This window comes from Hemitrygon akajei, chromosome 4, assembly GCF_048418815.1.
Source record: "Hemitrygon akajei chromosome 4, sHemAka1.3, whole genome shotgun sequence".
In the NCBI taxonomy this organism is placed as follows: Eukaryota; Metazoa; Chordata; class Chondrichthyes; order Myliobatiformes; family Dasyatidae; genus Hemitrygon; species Hemitrygon akajei.
The window spans coordinates 41,195,524-41,214,499 of record NC_133127.1 but is presented as its reverse complement, the minus strand read 5'-3'; the positions used below and the strand labels follow the sequence as shown (position 1 = coordinate 41,214,499).

Sequence of the window (18,976 nt, the reverse complement as noted above, 5' to 3'; positions counted from 1 at the left end):
TATGTAGAGCTATGAGAAGAATAGGTACAAAAGATATATGTAATGAATTCCTACCCTCTGTATAGATTTTTTAGGGGTGATTATACAGGGGTGATTATTCCTTGACCACTCCCCTTTCACTTTTTATTCCTTTGCAGCCAAATTATGGACAGTGTTGTATGTATAATTGAACTCCTTCACCTCAGAATCTTTGTGCAATAGCAACGAATGTCTCATTGCATCTAAATATAGTTGATGAAAGCAGCATTGTTGTGCTTTGGAGTGAGTTAAGGAATATCAGTTACAGGAACAGGTTAGAATGGTTGAAGCTAATTTCCACCTAGATACCATGCTTATGAGATAGTGGCATTTCAGACAGGATTCTGGATAGGACTGGGCTAAGAAATCTTAGGCTCAGTTGGTCAGTGTCTGGATATTTAAAGCAGATACAATTCAACAATGTCTCCCGATGACGGGTCTCGCCCGGAAACTTTGACTGTTTATTCATTTCCGTAGATGCTGCCTGACCTTCTGAGTTCCTCCAGCATTATGTGGGTACAGTATTGAGAATGTCTCCGAATGTTGGATCATCAGGTAGAGCGAACATGGTGGAAAATACAGTGCAAAATCTTGATTAAATAATTTGAGTATGGGCATTAACTTGGCTACCTATTCGTAGTACCTGTTAGCTCAACTTACATGAATATTGCTGAAAGGTACAATGATCTTCGAGCAGTAATGCACAGAAACAGGCCGTTCAGCTAAACTCACCCACACCAACTAAAATTCCAATTTAAGCTAGTCCCATTTGGTCCATATCCTTCTAAGCCTTTCCAATACCTGTCCAAGTCCCTTTTAAGTTTTGTTAACATGCCTGTCTCAACCACTTCCTTTGGTAGCTCATTTCACATATGGATCGCCATCTGAGTGAAAAGATTGCATCTCAAGTTCCTAATTAATCCTCTCCTTTCACCTTAAACCTGTGCCCTGTGGGTCAGTGCTGGGGAAAAAAAAGACTGCACATTGATCCCATCACTGCTGCTCATGATTTCATACACCTCTGTAAGATCACCCCTCATTCTCTTAGCTCCAAAGAAGAAAGACCCAAACTGCTCAACCTTTCTCCGTAACTCAGTCCCTTGAATCTCAGCAGCATCTTTGTTAATCTCCTGTAGACTCTTTCCAGCTTAATGATATATTTCCCCTGGTACTTGGTGATAGAGGACTGAGTCCAATGAACACGAATGATTTAACAACAAAATAGTTGTGCATTTCACATCTTCTGCAAGCTCTTGTTTCTGGGAGGAGTCTATAGAACCAGGTGACTTGGAAATGTGTTCGATTTTGGAAACAGTGCAACAGGGAAAGATCACAAGTAGAGGAAAAGCTCAAAATGCTGATTTCTACTCTGAGGTAAAGGATTTGCATTTCTGTGGCAGCTTTCACAATCAGAGCAGAGCCCAAAGCACCTTATAGCCAACAAAGAACCATTGATGTCAATATAGAAAACGTGGCTATTGACACCTGGGAGAACAGACAGGATTCTATTACTACATAAAGAGGTTATATTGCACTGTACAATACTCCTCTTATTGCTGAGACTCTGTAGTCAATCTCAGACTTTGCGACAACACTGAGCCAACGGTAACTCTGACTCTCTACTTTGGTGGGGGTGTGCAGGATGAGTTGCCGTTGCACCTCAGCTTCTCTCTGCCAAACCAAACCATTGATGTAAGAACTTGTCCACTCTATCTTGGATGATGCTGTACCTCTGATCTTCAGACTTCGCGTCACAGCGTAATGCAGCGTGGAAATACGGCCTTCTTCATAACTTGTCACTGCCGACCATGGTGCTCACCTAAGTTCATCCTGTTTGCCTGTGTTTGGCTCATGTCCCTTTCCAATCCATGTACTGTCCAAGTGTCTTTTAAGTGTTGTTGTTGTACCTGTCTCAACCACTTCCTCTGACAGCTCGCTTCATAACTCTATAACTCCTGTTCCTCTTTGCACAGATGCTGTCAAGCCTGCCGATGTTTCAAGTAGCTCCTGTTTTTATTCATGAGTCTTCCTGCCCCTCTCTTTCAGTCTTCCTCCACAGTTTGGCACAACGGCATCTGCAGTACCAATTGCATAGAATCCCCCCTGCAAAAGGGCTTGCTTATAACCTGGGTTGAGAGCAGTGAGAATGAATGAAGCAAGCGCTTGCTGGGCCAGAGAGGCATGCAGCAGATGGAATTATTTAAACACAGCAAAGATGCAAAGCCCGCACATTGGAAAATGGCAAACGTGATCCATGCTTGTACCAGAATGCTGGCAAATGAAAGATTAATCAGGAATGTAACATTTTATGGAATATCATAGTGTAGAATGCACCAAAAAGGATGTTTTTGGGCCTGTAAGACCAAGTTTTCATTATTCCCCACTATCTGCATAAATCTCTCTCATTCACTCACGAGGATTCTCCTTGCACGTGTCACAGCTTGCACTTGTATCGGAATTAATGTGGCAGTAGTCTTCTCCTTCTCAGGAGCATCATTGAATTGCATTTGTCACGAGACCATATGACCGAAAATGTAGAGCAGAGAGGTCAATGTGAAGAAAGTTGTAGAACAAAGGAATGAGAAGGACGGACTCGGGGTGCGAGTTCCAGAGTTTAGAACCCTGGCAGAGCTGCTGGTATTGGAGCAATTAAATACCAAGATGGTGAAGAGGCCAGAATTAGAGGAGTACGGCGATCTCTGGGTTTGTAGGTTACATGGAAATCGTATGAAATCTATAACGTAGAAACAGGACATTGGGTCCAGTGTATCTTTGCTCGTCAAAGTAAGTTATCCAGCTGAATCCCACTTCCACCGGTGGTTAGTGTGACGCTATTACAGCTTGGGGTGTCAGAGTCGGAGTTCAGGTCTGGCGCCATCTATAAGGAGTCTATTTGTCTTCCTCGTGGATTGTGTGGGTTTTCCCTGGGCTCTCTGGTTTCCACCCACAATCCAAAGATGTAGCGGGTAGGTTAACTGGTCATTGTAAATTGTCCCGTGATTAGGTTAGGGTTAAACTGGTGTTGTTGGGTTTGCTGGGGTGGCATGTTCAAAGGGCCAGAAGGGCCAAATCCACGTGGCATCTGTAAATAAATAAATAATCCGGCAGGTTATTTCTCTTCACCTGCGTATCTGGATCGTCCGTGTCGTGCTTACAGGGGGCAGGGTAAGATGCAGACCCTGACCATTCTCAGCATGCTACTGAGGCAGGGAGAGGGTGGGAACAGGAATGACAATTTGAGCATTGAGGTCTAGGGTAACAGTATGGAGCAATGAACACGATTGGGTTGGGAGGGGAGGAATTGGATTGGTTTGAGGCAGACAAGACATCAGGGTTTGCTTGGCCTCGTGCTTACAGAGAAAGGTAATTCTTCTTGTTGCAGGTACTGAGGTACAGTGAAAAATTTGTTTTGCATGCCATCCATACAGATCATTTCATGATATCAGTGTATTAAATTAGTGGAAGGGATAAGCAATTACAATGCAGACTATAGTGTCATATTTGCAGAGAAAGTGCAATGCAGGCAGACTATATGGTTCAAGCCCATGTCAAAGTAGACTGAGAAATAAGAGAGCATCTTATTGTACAAATTCAGTAGTATTGTAACAGCAGGAGAGAAGCTGAACTTTAGCCTGGTGCTTTGTGTTTTCAGGCTTTAGTGTCCTTTGCTCAATGGGAGGAGAGAGCAGAAAGAATGTCCAGGGTGGGGAGGGTTCCTTGATTATGTTGGCGGTTTTACTGAGGGAGCTACAAGTACAGACAAAGTCCATGAAAGGGATGCTGGCTTCCTTGATGTGCTGGGCTGCGTCCACAACTCTCTGAAGTTTCTTGCAGTCGTGTGTGGAGAAGGGATGCCAGGAATGCACTGGAATAATCATGATCAGAGATAAGAACAGTTTCCATCCTGAACCTCACCACTTTCCTAAGAGGAGGAAAGAATCAGTAGGGGGAATTGCAGCATTTGGAGTGCAGGTAGTTGAAATCATAGTCCTTCATGGTGGAGTGATATAGAAGGGTCATCATCATGGACCACCATGTCCATGTCCATCTATGGTTCCCAGTTCCGAGGGCAACACTTGCTCCATGGCCTCTTATACCTCAGCAATTCAACTGTTCGTCTAGATATTAAATGATTGTCTTAGAGTCTCTGCCCCCACCACCCCCTCAGGCAGTGAATTCCACTTTCCAACCAACCTGTAGTAGTTAAAGTTCCTCCTCAGATCATCTCTAAACCTCTTGCTCGCAATTTAAACATATTCCTCTGCTGTTGAGAAAAGCTTTTCACTCTCTCTCCTACCCTTGCTCCTTGTAAGAAGGGGTGCAGAGGTGCAAGTTGTTGTGAGCTGCAAGGCTAGGGAAGAGCTAAGAGGGCAGGCCAGGGAGGGCTGGAAAGCAAAGAGAAAATGGTGAGATAGGGTAAAGGGCAGAATGTGGAGGAATGAAGGCTGAACAAAAACAATGGCAGCAGACATCCCTGAGAGGACTGTGCTCAAATGCCGAACAGTAAAGGAGCAGTACAGCACAGGAACAGCTCATGATGCCTACACCAAACATGAGGCCAGATTAATCTGCCTGCAAGTGATCCATACCCCTCCATTCCTTGTATCTTTATGTCTCTAACACCTTCTTAAGTGCCACCATCATATCAGCTGGCTGCCACCATGACCGATGATAGCCAGTTCCAGGTGCCTATCACCCTCTGTGTAAAAGAGCAACTTGTCCCTCACGATCCCTTTTAAAATTCCCCCCCCCCCCCCCCCTCAGCTTAAATGTATGGCCTCTAGTATTTGATATTTCTACCCTGATTTCCTTCAGGCTGGTCCCTGGCCAGTGTCACAGCTTTGGAAACGAGGACAGAGAGTCTTTCTCCTCGTTTCGTCTCGGGTTCCTTTTAAACGGGAATTGCTCTCGGCTCTGCCTCCTCATAAGGCAGCCAAAATCAAGAGCTTGGCATCAGAGGAATCACAGCCACCATCCTTCCCACAGGCAGATCAGTCTGCTTCCCTCCAGCTGGTGGGTGCCACTAGAACAAGGCTTTCCATTGCTATTTTGAAGTGTTTTATTTATAACTTTTTTCTGTTACATGCATTCTACCCTGGGAGAAAGATTCTGACAGTCAAAGCTTAAAATGGCCCTTAACAAGAGTCAACAGAGCTGCAAAGGGCCGAGAAGAGAATTTTGCATAGCAATGAATACACTTCAATAAAAAGTAGCTATAGCATGATCTGGAGGGTAGGGAATGGCTGTAATGTTTAACATAAGGTAATAGCACTCTGTGTAAAGAACAACTCACAGGATATAGTTCCTCAGCTATCAGGTGTTCCATGAGTTCACATAGCACTGTCACATTCCCCGTTCAAGGGAGTAGGAGGAAAGCATTTGACACACTAAAACATGAAGAAGGGGGCTCTTCATGATTTGCTGCCTCTTTAACTCCTCCCCCTTTACTCACAAGCTGGTAAGACATTTTTTTGTTAAATGTGCAAATGCAGCTGCAGGAAATCAAAACATGCTTAGGATCTCTGCTGCTCCTGCAAGATGAGGGAATCGACTCTAACCTAACCTGAAATACCAGTAAGTTGCTCCTTTTTCTTCCCCGTGGTCTGTCTGCCTTCCAGCCAAAGGTGGTGGAAGATCCTGTCCAGAGCCCGTCACTGGGAAAGGGGAAGAGAGATGTCCACTTCAGGGGCGGGTGCTGTGGCAGGGCAGCTTAGGATCAATGGGCAATAGGTGGTCACAGATGGGGGCATTGCCTGCAACTCCCTGCACTGGACAAGGCAAGGGGCATGTACGTTGCCTGCCCCAAATTCCTTCAGGCTGGCTCCTGGCCAGTGCCAGAGCTTCAGAAAGGAGAACGGATCTATCTGGAGGAGAGCGTCTCTCTTCTTGCTATGTCTCGGGTTCCCTTTAAGTGGGAATTGCTATCAGCTCTGCCTCCTCACCAGGCAGCTAAAATCAAGAGCTTGGCATTAGAGAAATCACAGCCTCCATCCTTCCCACGGACAGATCAGTCTGCTTCCCTCCAGCTGGTGGGTGCGATTAGAAAAAGGCTTTTCTTTGCTGTTTTGCAGTGTTTTTTTTACAACTTTTACTGTTACATGCATTATTCACTCGAACATCTGTTTCAAATATAACGCCAGGATATTAATATTTGATGTACCTAACACATATCCCAGTGTTGCTTTCCATCAATAGCCTCTATGTTGTGTTACATCTAAAGACCTTTTGTGTCTAATGATTCTATAAGCTGGTTTGCAGCCTGTTTATTGTTGTGAGCAACCTTGCATTGAGGACTTGACTCTTCTTAAAGGGGCAATGCCATTGCATTAAGATTTTCCAAAAAACTGTTCTCTTTAGTTTGCGAATGCACAAATTGATGGGGAAGGAATGGTCTTGCTCCAGCACAGAATGCTTTATGCCAAGTAGGAGAGGTTCTATTGGAATACCTCTCCCTACCCTCCACCGGCCTACCAAAGAATGGAGATAATTTCTTGCTATTTCTTCTATAGAAATGATCGCTTTTAATCTTTCACTGCTCCAGCACATGTAGGTTATGTCACTGAAATCAATTCTTAGTGGAAAATATTGTCCTTCAGAAGAAACGGCTTTGTGTCGTCGGCAAATTTAGTGTTCAAGTCATCTTGTTCACCATCTATCTTCTGTCGGCACCAAAATTTAACATCCTTAACTAGTTTTAACCTTAACTACTATCTTGTTCATTTATATATCCAATATACTGTATAATTCTTTATATTCATTAGAGTTTTAAAAAGTTAGGGTCTCACAGCAGTCTACAAAATTCTAACGGGACTGAACAGATTAGATGCATGAGGGATGTTGCTAATGGTGGGAGATATTTTCTGCTCCACAGCTTTTTCCAGGAGATTCTTGCTTCAATAACAAAGGCCAATGCACTGCCCTCAGATGTGCAGGAATCTGCCATTACATGATCTATGGAAATCAATTGCCAATAAACCTTAAAAGCACAGGACATGTGGAGGGAGCCATTTGTGGAGCTTGTGGCTTCCTAGAAATAGATTATAAAAGCAGAGAAGTTTTTTAAAAGTTTTATTAAAGTCTGAAACCGGAATATTGTGTCTAGTTCTGGTCACCACACCTTTGGAAGACATGAGGACCTGAGAGAGGATGCAGAAAAGATTTGTGACAATGTACTCAAAGTTGAGGGATTTCGTTAGATTGAAGAAGCTGGGTCTGTTTGCCAATGTTAACATGTATCTAAAGGGCAACCAGTGGATGAAGTATATTTAGATTTCCTGACAGAATTTGATTATAGAAAATATAGAAACATGGGAAGTGAGTGCTTTGAGCTTGTGCCAATGTTCAACATGAATATGGCTGATCATTCAACTTTTGTGCCCCATTTCAGCTCTCCTCATATCCCTTGATTACCTTAGCATTAAGAACAATATCCAACTCTTAAATAAATGTAATGATTTGGCTTCAACTTTCGTGGCAGGGAAGATACTTCTCATCCCAGTCTTACATAGAACATAGTACATTGAACAGTACAGCACAGGAACAGGCCCTTTGGCCCATCATGTTTGTACCGATCATGATGACAGATTAAAGTAATCCCTTCTGCCTGCACATGATCTATATCCCTCCATTTTCTGCCTGTTAATGTGGCTATCCAGAAGTCTTTTTAACACCTCAATCATATCTGCTTCCACCTCCCCTGCCAGCACATTGTAAACATCCGCCACTGTCTGTGTAAGAGAACTTGCCTCACACTTCTCATTTTAACTTTCCTCCTCTCACCTTAAAGCTATGCCCTCTAGTGTTTGACTACTATTCTCAAGTGGATGCCTCTTACCCTACACTGTCATCCCTGATCCTGGCCTTCTTACCAATGGGAACGTTCTTCCTGAATCTAATTTGTAAAGGGGCTGAACCTGAAAAGTTGACTGTCTGTTTCCCTCCATAGATGCTGACTGACCCACTGAGTTCCTGAAGTGCTTTGTGCTTTTCTCCATATATATTAAAGAAAATGAAGTAGAGGGTAAACACTAGAGATTCTGTAGACGCTAGAAATTCAGAGCAACACACAAAATGCTGGAGGAATTCACGTCTACAACTCAGCTGGTGAGGCTAACAAGTTGGTGTGGATTGAAGACTGGTTACAGAGAGGAGCATGAATGAATCTTCTAATTAAAGATGTAATGAGAGGGGTGCTACAGGGTTTGGTTTCCTTCTTTTCGTTATAAATGCCTATACATCTCAAGAGGACTAACATTTAAATAACAATCTACTGCTTTCAAAAGGGGATAAATGGAGGGAAACTATTACCATAATAGGAAGTTAAAGGACCAGAGGATGTAGATTCAAAATAATGGGCAAAAGATCCAGGAAGATGAGAGGTCCAGACTGAGAGAGTGGTGACCACTTGGATTCCATTGCCTCTAAGGGTGACAGAACTGGGTCAGCCAAGGTTTTAAAAGAGAATTAGGTTGCACTGGCAAGAGTTAGAGGAGGAGGCTGATGGGATTTTTCTATTAAGAGATGGCTTAGTCCTGATAGGTCAAATGGTCTCCTGTGCTATAATTTTGTGATTCATGAAGGGCTTCGGGCTTGCTTGAAAGGATAGAGCTGAGACAAAGACCACCCATGGAAATTTTCTGTGATGAATTAATACTGAAAATTTTTAGGTACACTTCTGCCACACTACGCAGCACTTATGGAAGAGATTTGGATTAGGGACAATGTCTGTTTAGTTACGAACTCATCTGCTGTGAAAACAATCACGGTACGTCAGAAATAAAGAATCTACATTAAAATAGCACCTGTCACAGCCCAAGAATCTGGAGCCAATAAGTTACTCTCCCGTTGCAGTACCGTTGTAATACAGGTCCGCAACAGCTTACAAATGCTCAATTTATACACTCAGTGGCCACATTAAGACCATGAGACATAGGAGCAGAATTAGGCCATTCAGCCCATCGAATCTGCTCCGTCATCCCATCATGGCTGATCCTGGCTCCCTCTCAACCCCATACACCTACCTACCTTCTTGCCATAACCTTTGATGCCCTGACCATTTAGGAAGCTATCAACTTCCACTTTAAATATACCCACAGACATGGCCTCCACCACAGTCTGAGGCAGAGCATTCCACAGATTCACTAATCTCTGGCTAAAAAAAAAATCCTTCTTACCTCTGTTCTAAAAGGTTGCCCTTCAATTTTGAGGCTGTGCCCTGTAGTTCTGGATACCCCCACCATAGAAAACATCCTCTCCACATCCACCTTATCTAGTCCTTTCAACATCCATTAGGTTTCAATGAGATCCCCCAACATCCTTCTAAATTTCTGTGAGTACAGGCTCAAAGCTACCAAATGCTCCTCATATGTTAACCCCTTCCCAGAATCTTCCTTGTGAACCTCCTCTGGACTCTTTCCAATGACCACACATCCTTTCTGAGATATGGAGCCCAAAACTGTTGACAATACTCCAAGTGCGGCCTGACCAGTGTCTTATGAAGACTCAGTATTATCTCCTTACTTTTATATTCTATTCCCCTTGAAATAAATACCAACATTGCATTTGCCTTCTTTACCACAGACTCAACCTGTAGATAAATTTTCTGGGAGTCTTGCACAAGGACTCCTAAATTCCTTTGCACCACTGAAGTTTGAATTTCTCCCCATTTAGATAGTAGTCTGTACTATTAATAGATACCTCCAGTACCTAATAAAGGAACCACCGAGTGTATGTTTGTGATCTTCTGCTGCTGTAGCCCATCCACTTCAAGCTTTGATGTGTTAGGCATCCAGAGATTCTCTTTATATATCATTGTTGTAACATGTGGTTATTTAAGTTCCTGTCACCTTCCTACCAGCTTCTCCTCTGACCTCATTCATTAACAAGGCATTTCCACTCACGAACAGCCACTCACTGGATGTTTTTTCTTTTGTTTTTTTGCTCCATTCTCTATAATCTCTAGAGACTGTTGTGCACGAGAGTCCCTGGAGATCAGCAGTTTCTGAGATACTCAAACCAATTACCGTAGATTCCGGATTTTAAGCCGCTACTTTTTTCCCACATTTTGAACAGCTTTGAACTTTGCGGCCAATAATCCGGAGCGGCTAATGCATTTTTTTTTTCATGCCGCCTCGTAAACATTTTGCCTCGTAACAGTAGACCAATAAAATTGATGAGTAGTTCACAGAGGTCCAATGAAATTGTACGATAAATCAAGCGCACTTTCACAATTAAATTATTGTAAATCAGTCATTTGTACTCACCCTCATCAACATGGAAAACACTCGAAGCATTGTGCTACCTACCCTCTTAGTTTAAACTATATTTGTTTTCTGTACTACATCGCGGGATGCTATGACGACACACCCGGTTTCGCGGCGTCTTGTGGGAAAATGCCGTTTGCGATGAAACGGAAAGGAGGGGGGGAGCGGCATTACGCGAGCGGCTTTGGATCCGAGCGAACTCTGCTTTTAAGTTAAAGGTATCAATAACTTTTCCTGGTAGGCTGCAGTATATATATTTTTTACCAGTCGTTAGGAGATATTGGAATGTTGTTCAGTAAAGAAGTATACGCAACGTATATTTAAAAGTAGCCGCGTACGGGCACGGTTCGAAAAAAAGCATTTGCAATATGTATTTGTTTTTGTTACCATATGGATTTAATTAAAAGTTAAAAAAATCCTCACGTGTAATATCTTTCTGTGTAAATATCTCATATTACAACGTGGGACACCTGCGGCCGAAAATCCGGTGCGGCCTAAAATCCGGTGCGGCCTTTACATTTAAAAAAATGATTTTATTTCTAAAATTAGTGCCAGCGGCTAAAAATCAGGTGCGCTCTGTAGTCCGGAATCTACGGTAATCTGGCACCAACATAGTGAAAGCCACTTAGATCACAGTTTTTTTTCTCTATTTTAACATTTGGTCTGAACAACAACTGAACATCTTGACCATGTCTGTATGCTTTTATGTATCGAGTTGCTGCCACATGATTGGTTAATTAGATATTTGCATTATTGAGCAGGTGTACAAGTGTACCAATGGGATGGATTTGGTAGCTCCTGCAGGGGCTGCATGTGACAGTTCTTGACACTAGCTGGAATTTTTCCACACAGAACCTACGAAGAATCTATACTAATTAATACATTGATATGCATTTTGCAAATCCTATCTAGAGACAATCTGCTGTAAAATCCTTTAAAATAATTTCATTATTAACCCAGGATATGCTGTAGCTGAATTTGTTAATATTAGCTTTATTACTAAGCATGCCAAAAGAGGATTATACATTTTTCTCTAGACTATCTATTCCTATGTGACAACCCACATCTGCAGGCATCTCCTGCCATGTGGGAATTTGGTCTGTGGCCACATATCTGACTTGTGAACTGTTTGGATTGGGAATGGTTCTCAAGGACAGAATCCTGTCATAACCTGAGGCAGACTCACATCAAAACGGTGGCAGCAATCTGCTCACAACGGAGGTATTAATGTCCAGATAATCTGTTAGAGTGATGTTGACAGAGAGTCAGTTTTTAACCAATGAAGACAAATTTGGATGCAACATTGAAGACAGTGTCAGTAACCCTTCATCAGTCCTAATGAAGGGTTTCGTCCCGAAACGTCATCTGTTTACTCTTTTCCTAGATGCTGCCTGGCCTGCTGAGCATCTGTAGATTTTCTCTTGTCAGTAATTCTTAATCTGGTTTGTTCTTGGAAAAGGAATGAATGATGCAGTTCTACTACAAGGTGAATAAACAAATTCATCTCTCACTGCACAGTATCTATGCATAACAATGGATAACAGCCTTACTGGTAAAAATCAACAAAGGCAACAAGAAAGGTCATTTCAAAGGTACAACATCCAGAGAATAGATCCTCCCAACATTTCTTCTCTTGTTCTTAATACATAATGCCTTGAACACAGGTTTCATATTGGCAGTGTAGAAATGTTGCATTCATTTATTCTTACACTCTTTTATTCAGTTCCAGAGATCATCAAAATATAATAGATGAAACTGACAGGAAAATATCTTATTGTTGAGCAAATCAACAGGTTCCAAGATTTGTCCATATTATCCTTATTTGTTGATTATAGTCACATGTACTGGTATTCAGTGTTTTTTTGGTTTTGCATGCCTTCCAGGCAGATTATGCCATACTTAATGATATAGAGATTGTAAAAAGGAAAGAGAATGCAGTATACATTGCTATAGTTATAGAAAATGTATCTTGCAGATAGACATAAAGTGTAAAGCCTACAGTGAGGTAGACTGGGAGATCAGGGATTCAGCCCTTCTGTGTATGAGAGGTCCATTCAAGAGTCTGATTACAGTGGAACAGAAATTGTCCTTGAGCCTGGTAGTTTGTGATCCCAAGCTTTTATATATCTGACTGATGGGAGCGAAGGAAAAACAAGTTAATGACCAGAGTGCGAAGGTCCTTGATTACGTTGGCTGTTTTCCCAAGATAGCAGAAAGCCTAGATAGAGTCACTGGATGGGAGGTGCATTTGCATGATAGTATGGGCTACCTTCACAACTCTCTGCAATGTCTTACAGTCTCTGGCATAGCAGTTGCCAAACCAAGATATGACACAGTTTCTTTATTTCTGACATATCAATATCATTGATATAGGAAATCAATTAGTAAGTAAACAATTACTGTGGAGAAAGGTATCAGTGGGACTAACTGTCCAAAGGACCTGGAGCAGCCTGGAGGGCAGGAGGAGTACTGGAATGGCTTCTGCATATGCTGTGTGATTTGTTGTTACTCTGTACACCCATACACAGTTTTACCAAACGATCCTGTCATGGGAGCTTACATTGAGAACCCAAGCCTTTTTCTTTTCATCAGAGACAGCATATCCAATGTTGTAGAAGCTTTCTTGGAGATCCGCTGCAGGTGATGTCTGTGAAGGATAAGCTTTAGTGCATGGATGTGTTCCAAGTTGAGGAAATCCCATTAGAATTTATGTTGAAGCACAGAAGAGGCCGAGAAGACTTGCTTCTCAGATGTTTCTTTCAACTGAATGAAAACTTGAATCCATCCTTCAGCTTGATTTTTAGAGCACATATCTACATTTATTAAAGTTTCAAAGGTTCATTTATTATCAAAGTATGTATGTAGTATACAGCTCTGAGATTTGTCATCTACAGATAGCCACGAAACAAAGAAAACCATGGAAATCATTCAAAGAAAAACAGCAAGCTCACCACCCTCCACACAACTGAAACAAATCTTGCAAGCGGCAACATGATCATCACGCAAAACAAATTACAGAAACGTCAACAAGAACATCACCCCCCCATGTAGAGAAATAGATTGTGCAAGCGGCATGAACATCAAAACCCAAACCCCAACCACCCCCCCCCCACACACAAAAAAACTAACAAATCACGCCAAATGGCAACCAGAAAGAATGGGCTAAAACACAAAATATAAAAACATTAAAGTGAAAAAGTCCAATTCAAACTACAGTTCACAGTCCACATAAGATCGTAGAACTTCAGTAACATCCTCCGCCAGCATCTGGGGAGAGAGAGTGAGCATTAGAATGCAGAAGCCTTCCTTCAGGAGCAGTAAGCAAGTGATCCATCGCGTACAGACACCTCCCCTTGGGAGCAATGAGCAAGAGGCAACATTCACTTGACTCTGCATTCGCCTCTATGCTTCAATCTTCCTTGATACTTTAATTGTCGAGAAATGGGCTCGTGTCCCATCTCTGAGCTTCTTCACCTCGAGGCTGGAATTTTCTCAGAGACAGCAGAGCACTGGATCGCTCAATCTACAAACTGTTAATCAAGGCTCTAACAGTACCAGAAACACATTTAAGATATAAATAAGATGTAGAAGAAGTGCAATAGAGTTTCGTGGACTATTTGAAAGATGTCGCTCGAGGAAGTGTTGTTTGCCAGTGCCTTCTTGAACTATAGACTTGTTTACATTTATTGCACAATAGGGTAACTTTACATACTACCTACAAATATGATACATGGTCCACTGTCCTATCATATTCCATCTTCTTCAGCACTTTGTTAGCTCCACACATCACTTTTCAGCTGCTCACTTCTTCTCCACTCCCTCACCTGGATCCACCTGTTGCCGGCTCTTGTTCCATTCCTCCCCTCATCATTTCATGCAGGCTAATTCCTCTCTTTCTTTGTGATCCTGACCCAAAATGTTGACTGTACATTGCCCTCTGTAGATGCTGCCTGACCTGCTGTGTTCCTCCAGATCTTTAGTGTGTTGGCTACAAAAGGAACTGGATCTTTGCAAGCTGTGGATTGTGTCAACAAATTGCAATTATATAGCAATCCTTGAATGAGGAGAGAAAAACAATACTCCATTTATAAACTTCATTCTCAGGTACTAACTTTACACGACTTTAGTTTAGGTGCTTTTTTATCATTATTTTGAATCATATTATCATTGTATGTTTATCTTGCACTCTATTAATCTCTTATTTTGGTCTTGGGGTTTTTTTGTTGTAGTGTTGTAGAAATGCATTAAAAAATCAATAAAAAAAAATTAAACTTCATTCTCCAAGGTAGTGGTATTGTGTGATAAGGCACCATATGTCCAATATCAATGGGTACATGCATTGAGAAACCAAACAATGTTGTGGCTGCAAAATTACTTTTCAAGGACATTGTATTATTTATGGTGTTATCACAAAGGCTGCAACCTTGCAGGGTCACTTATGCTTCGGAATCAGATACTTATTGGTGGTCTTCCTTGTACTAAACTCCAGATAACTGCACTGTGAAATTTCAGGGTTTTAACCACAATTAAAAAATTGTGTTTCAATGTCATGAAATGTTATTTGAAGTATTGCAAAGGAAAATAAATAAAATGACTCGAGAGTGAACATAATTTATCCGCTAATAAAGACTATTCTAGTGTTTGATTTGTGGACAAGGCTGTTCCAGGAATAGAAAGACAGGTTTTAAAAAGATGCCCAAATGTCAAGGTACCCTGAAGAGCAGGTATCTGGACACTTTTTTTCTGCAGAAGTCTGAAGAGCCTTTGCACTTGCATTGTGCTTTGATGCAAAATGTAGTTGAAGTGAAGTTGAAAAGAGGTTTAGATGGTTTAGAAAGTTGGATGTCATCTCAGTACTCAAAATGGCAATGATGCAGCATGTGTGACTTCTGTATGCAGCTCCTTACAGGAAGTTCCCTGAGTTAGCAAATAATTCATTTTGTGAGGACTAGAATATAAAAGGAAGGGTGAACAGCTGAGGCTTTATAAGGAATTAGTTAGAACACATCTGTAATATTATAAGCCATTTTGGACAGTTTTATGCTGGCTCTGGAGAGGGTCCAGAGGAGATTCTCAAGAATGATCTCAGGTTTAAACTGTCTGGAGCTTTTGAAGTGTCCATACCTTATACCTTATTTTGAGTTCAGAAAATGAGGGATGGATCCCTTTGAAAACTTGTAGCTACTGAAAAGACTGGAAACAGTGGGCATGGCGAGGCTGTTTCCATCATTAGTGGAGTCCAAGGTAAGTGGGCACAGCTTCAGAATAAATGAAAGTCCCTTTAGAACAGAGATCAGGAAGAATTTCTTCAGTCAGAGGGTGCTGAATCTGTGGAATTCATTGCCATGGAGGATCCAGGTAGCTAAATCATTGTGTACGTTTATGGCAGCATATCAACATATTTGATAAGTTCTTAGTTGATGAAGGGGTTAAAGGTTATGAGGAGAAGATGGGAGAATGGAGGTTAATTGAGTGGTGAAGCAAACTCGATGGTTCATATAGTCTATAATTAGTCATAGTCATAGAAAAGTGCAGCACAGAAACAGGTCCTCTGGACTATCTCCTCTGTGTCAAACCTCTTAAACTGCCGAGTCCCATCAACCTATATTCGGGCCATAGCTTTCCATACTCTTCCCATCCAAAACTTCTCTTAACTGTTGAAATTGAAATTGCCCTCTGAGTGAAGAAGTTTCCCCTCATATTCCTCTTAAAAATTTCACCTTTAATCCGTAACCTCTAGTTGTAGTCTCACCCATTCTCAGGGGAAGAACCCTGTTTGCATTTACCCTATCTATACCCTTCATAATTTTGTATACCTCTATTAATCTCTCCTCATTCTCCTACGCTCCGGGGAATAAATTACTAACTAATTCAATCTTAACCTATATCTCAGGTCCTCAATCCCAGCAACATCCTTGAAATTTTGTCTGCACTCTTTCAATCTTGTTGATAACTTTCCTGTAGGTAGGTGGCCAGAACTGCACATAATACTCTAGATTAGGCCTCACCAATATCTTATACAACTTTGACTTAACATCCCAGCTCCTATACTCAGCACATCGATTTATAGAGGGCAGTGAACCAAACGCATGCTTTATAACCCGATTTTTCTGTAATGCTACTCTTAAGAAGTTATGGATCTGTATTCCCAGATCCCTCTGTTCTACCACACTTCTCAGTGCTCTGTGGAAGTCCTACCTGGTTTGGCTGTTCAAAGTGCAGCACCTCACACTGCATTGAATTCCATCTTCCATTTTTCTGCCCATTTTCCCATTCAGTTTAATCCTGCTGCAAGCTTTGATAGCCTTTCTCACTGTCCACTATGCACCCAATCTTGGTATCATTCACAAATTTTCTGATGCAGTTTACTATATAATCATCTAGATCTTTGATATAGATGACCAACAGCAATGAACCCAGTATCAATCCTTGCTGCATGCCTCTAGTCACAGAGTGGCAAGTTATACACAATCTTCACAAGAAAGAACAAATTAAGATAAAGAAAAATGGTTAATTTTAGTGCAAAGTGATCAAAGTAGTCATAGTGTTGATAATCTGTAGTGATTAGAGTCGTGCTAGTTGGTTCAAGAATCGAATGGTTGAAGGAAGCCATAATTTAATATCAGTAATTGTTTAACATTATAAAATGGTGATAAGCTTAAATGCTTTTGAAGACAACCTTTTATATGTTACTACAGGCACTCAAAGCCAATAGAGATTTTGAGTGCATTGTTCTCTTCAACAATAGGTCAATGTACTTAAGGCAAGAATGAAGAGAGAATATATCCCTTCACCAAATCTTCAACCATTGCGACCATGTTAATTAAGACTATGAAATAACTAAAGCAATCCCAAGGGATTGTTTTAGAATATAAGTTGTAATGCAGAATCTCATGCAATACTTCTGTAATCAAAACACGGAGGGTTATGCATAATTCTGGTCACCATGTGACAATGAAGTTAGAAAAATACTGCGAAAGGCGAAAGAGTTGGAAAAGGACTTTATTATTCTAATTGTGTTTCTTGCAAAAACTGTTTACTTTATGTTTGATTTGAGTTTTTCCGATATGATGCTATGTGCCTGCAATGTTGCTGCAAGTAAGTTTTTCATTGCACTTGTGCATATACTGAATGTTATTGTTTTCTACATAAAACAATAAACTCAACTTTGACTTGAAAGAAGTGAGAGAATGCATTAGCATGAAAGGCTGTGTTTCTTCCCTCTAGAAAACTCTGGCGGGTGATCTGTTGAGAGTTCTATAATAGTGGAAAAATATCCTCACTTGCAGGAATCTCCCAAATAGGACTGACGACTATGGAATAAGAGTTGGTAGATCCATTACAGAATTCAAGATAAAAATGGACACACAACGGATTGCAGATCCTGGAAAATGGAGCAATATACAAGATGCTGGAGGAACTTACATACACAGAAATTCTGCAAATGCTGAAAATCCAGAGTAAAAAACACAAACTACAAGAGGAACTCATTAAGTCAGGCAGCATCTACGGAGATGAATAAACAGTTGATGTTTCATGCCAAGACCCTTCATCAAGTCGACTGTTTAGTCCTTTCCATAGAAGCTGCCTGACCAGCTGAGTTCCTCCAGCTTTTTGTGTGTGTTACGCTGGAGAAATTTAGCAGCAGGCAGTATCTGTAGAGGGAAGTGGGCTGTCTGTATTTCAGGTTGCCAGTGAAGAGTCCAGGTGAAGAATCTCAATCCAAAACATTGTAAGTTCATTTTCCACCGCAGATGCTGTCTGACATGCTGAGATCTTCCAGCAGTTTGGTTGTTGCTCATGATAAACATGTTCATGCAGACCATGATGAGGGTGTGAAACCATTCCAACAAGAAGTATTTTTTTTAAAAAATGGAATACATAGAAGTGGAAATAACAACTTGAATACTTGAGCACACTTCCCGAGCACTTTATGCCAGTGAAGTGCTTTGAACTTATCAACGGCATTGTATTGAAGGAAATGCAGTTTCTGTGAAATCCAGGAGCAGACAACTCTCACAAGGGTCTAGTCAGTGTCTGGTCATCACTATCAGCAATTTTGATTGGGCTGGACACCGGTGGTAACTTTCCTACTTCTGGTTAAAATTTCCTTCCACATGAGTGTACAGTCAGGGCTTCATCGTAGACGGCACCTCTGACTGCACATTAATGTCAACTTTAGGGAGGAGTTCGAAGCCATGACCTTGTGGCTCTTGAGGAGAGAGTTAGACCAGGGATCGCAAAGTTCAGAGGGGGTGAGGAACTGAAAGTTCTTGGAGAAATACAGCAGCAAAACAGGCTTTTGGCCCGCAGATTCTGTGCCGACCATCGACCACCCATTTACACCAGTTCGACATTAATCCTAACGTTTCCCTACACATTCTCGCCAGTTTCCCCCAGATAATACCACTCACCTACATACCATAGTCAATTAGCCTGCTAATCAGCACACCCCTGGAATGTGGGTGAATGTGCAAGCTCCACACAGACAGCACTGGGGATCAGGATTGACATTGTTCTACGGTGCTGCGATACAGTGGCTCTACCAGCTGTGCCAATGTGCCATGTTGTTCGTTGCTAGAGTTAGACTGAATAGCATGGGTGGAAACTTGTGTGGAGGGTGAAGGCGAGAAAAGACCAATTGAATCACATGGCTTGTTCCTGTGCTATAGATGCAATGTAACTGTATATAAAAA

At 41.6% G+C, this 18,976-nt stretch overlaps 1 protein-coding gene across 7 annotated transcripts in view; it reads left to right on the top strand.

The window, feature by feature from the left end:
* Positions 1-18,976, top strand: part of bmpr1ba (bone morphogenetic protein receptor, type IBa) — a 544,116-nt gene that overhangs the window by 263,674 nt on the left and 261,466 nt on the right. The window contains exon 1 of one of the 7 annotated variants that reach the window (XM_073042442.1): positions 5,552-5,592. The exons of the other annotated variants lie outside the window; for them this stretch is intronic. The gene's annotated coding sequence lies outside the window, so the exon portion shown is untranslated. Of the gene's footprint in view, positions 1-5,551; positions 5,593-18,976 lie in introns of those variants that run through there. 7 annotated transcript variants of the gene reach the window in all.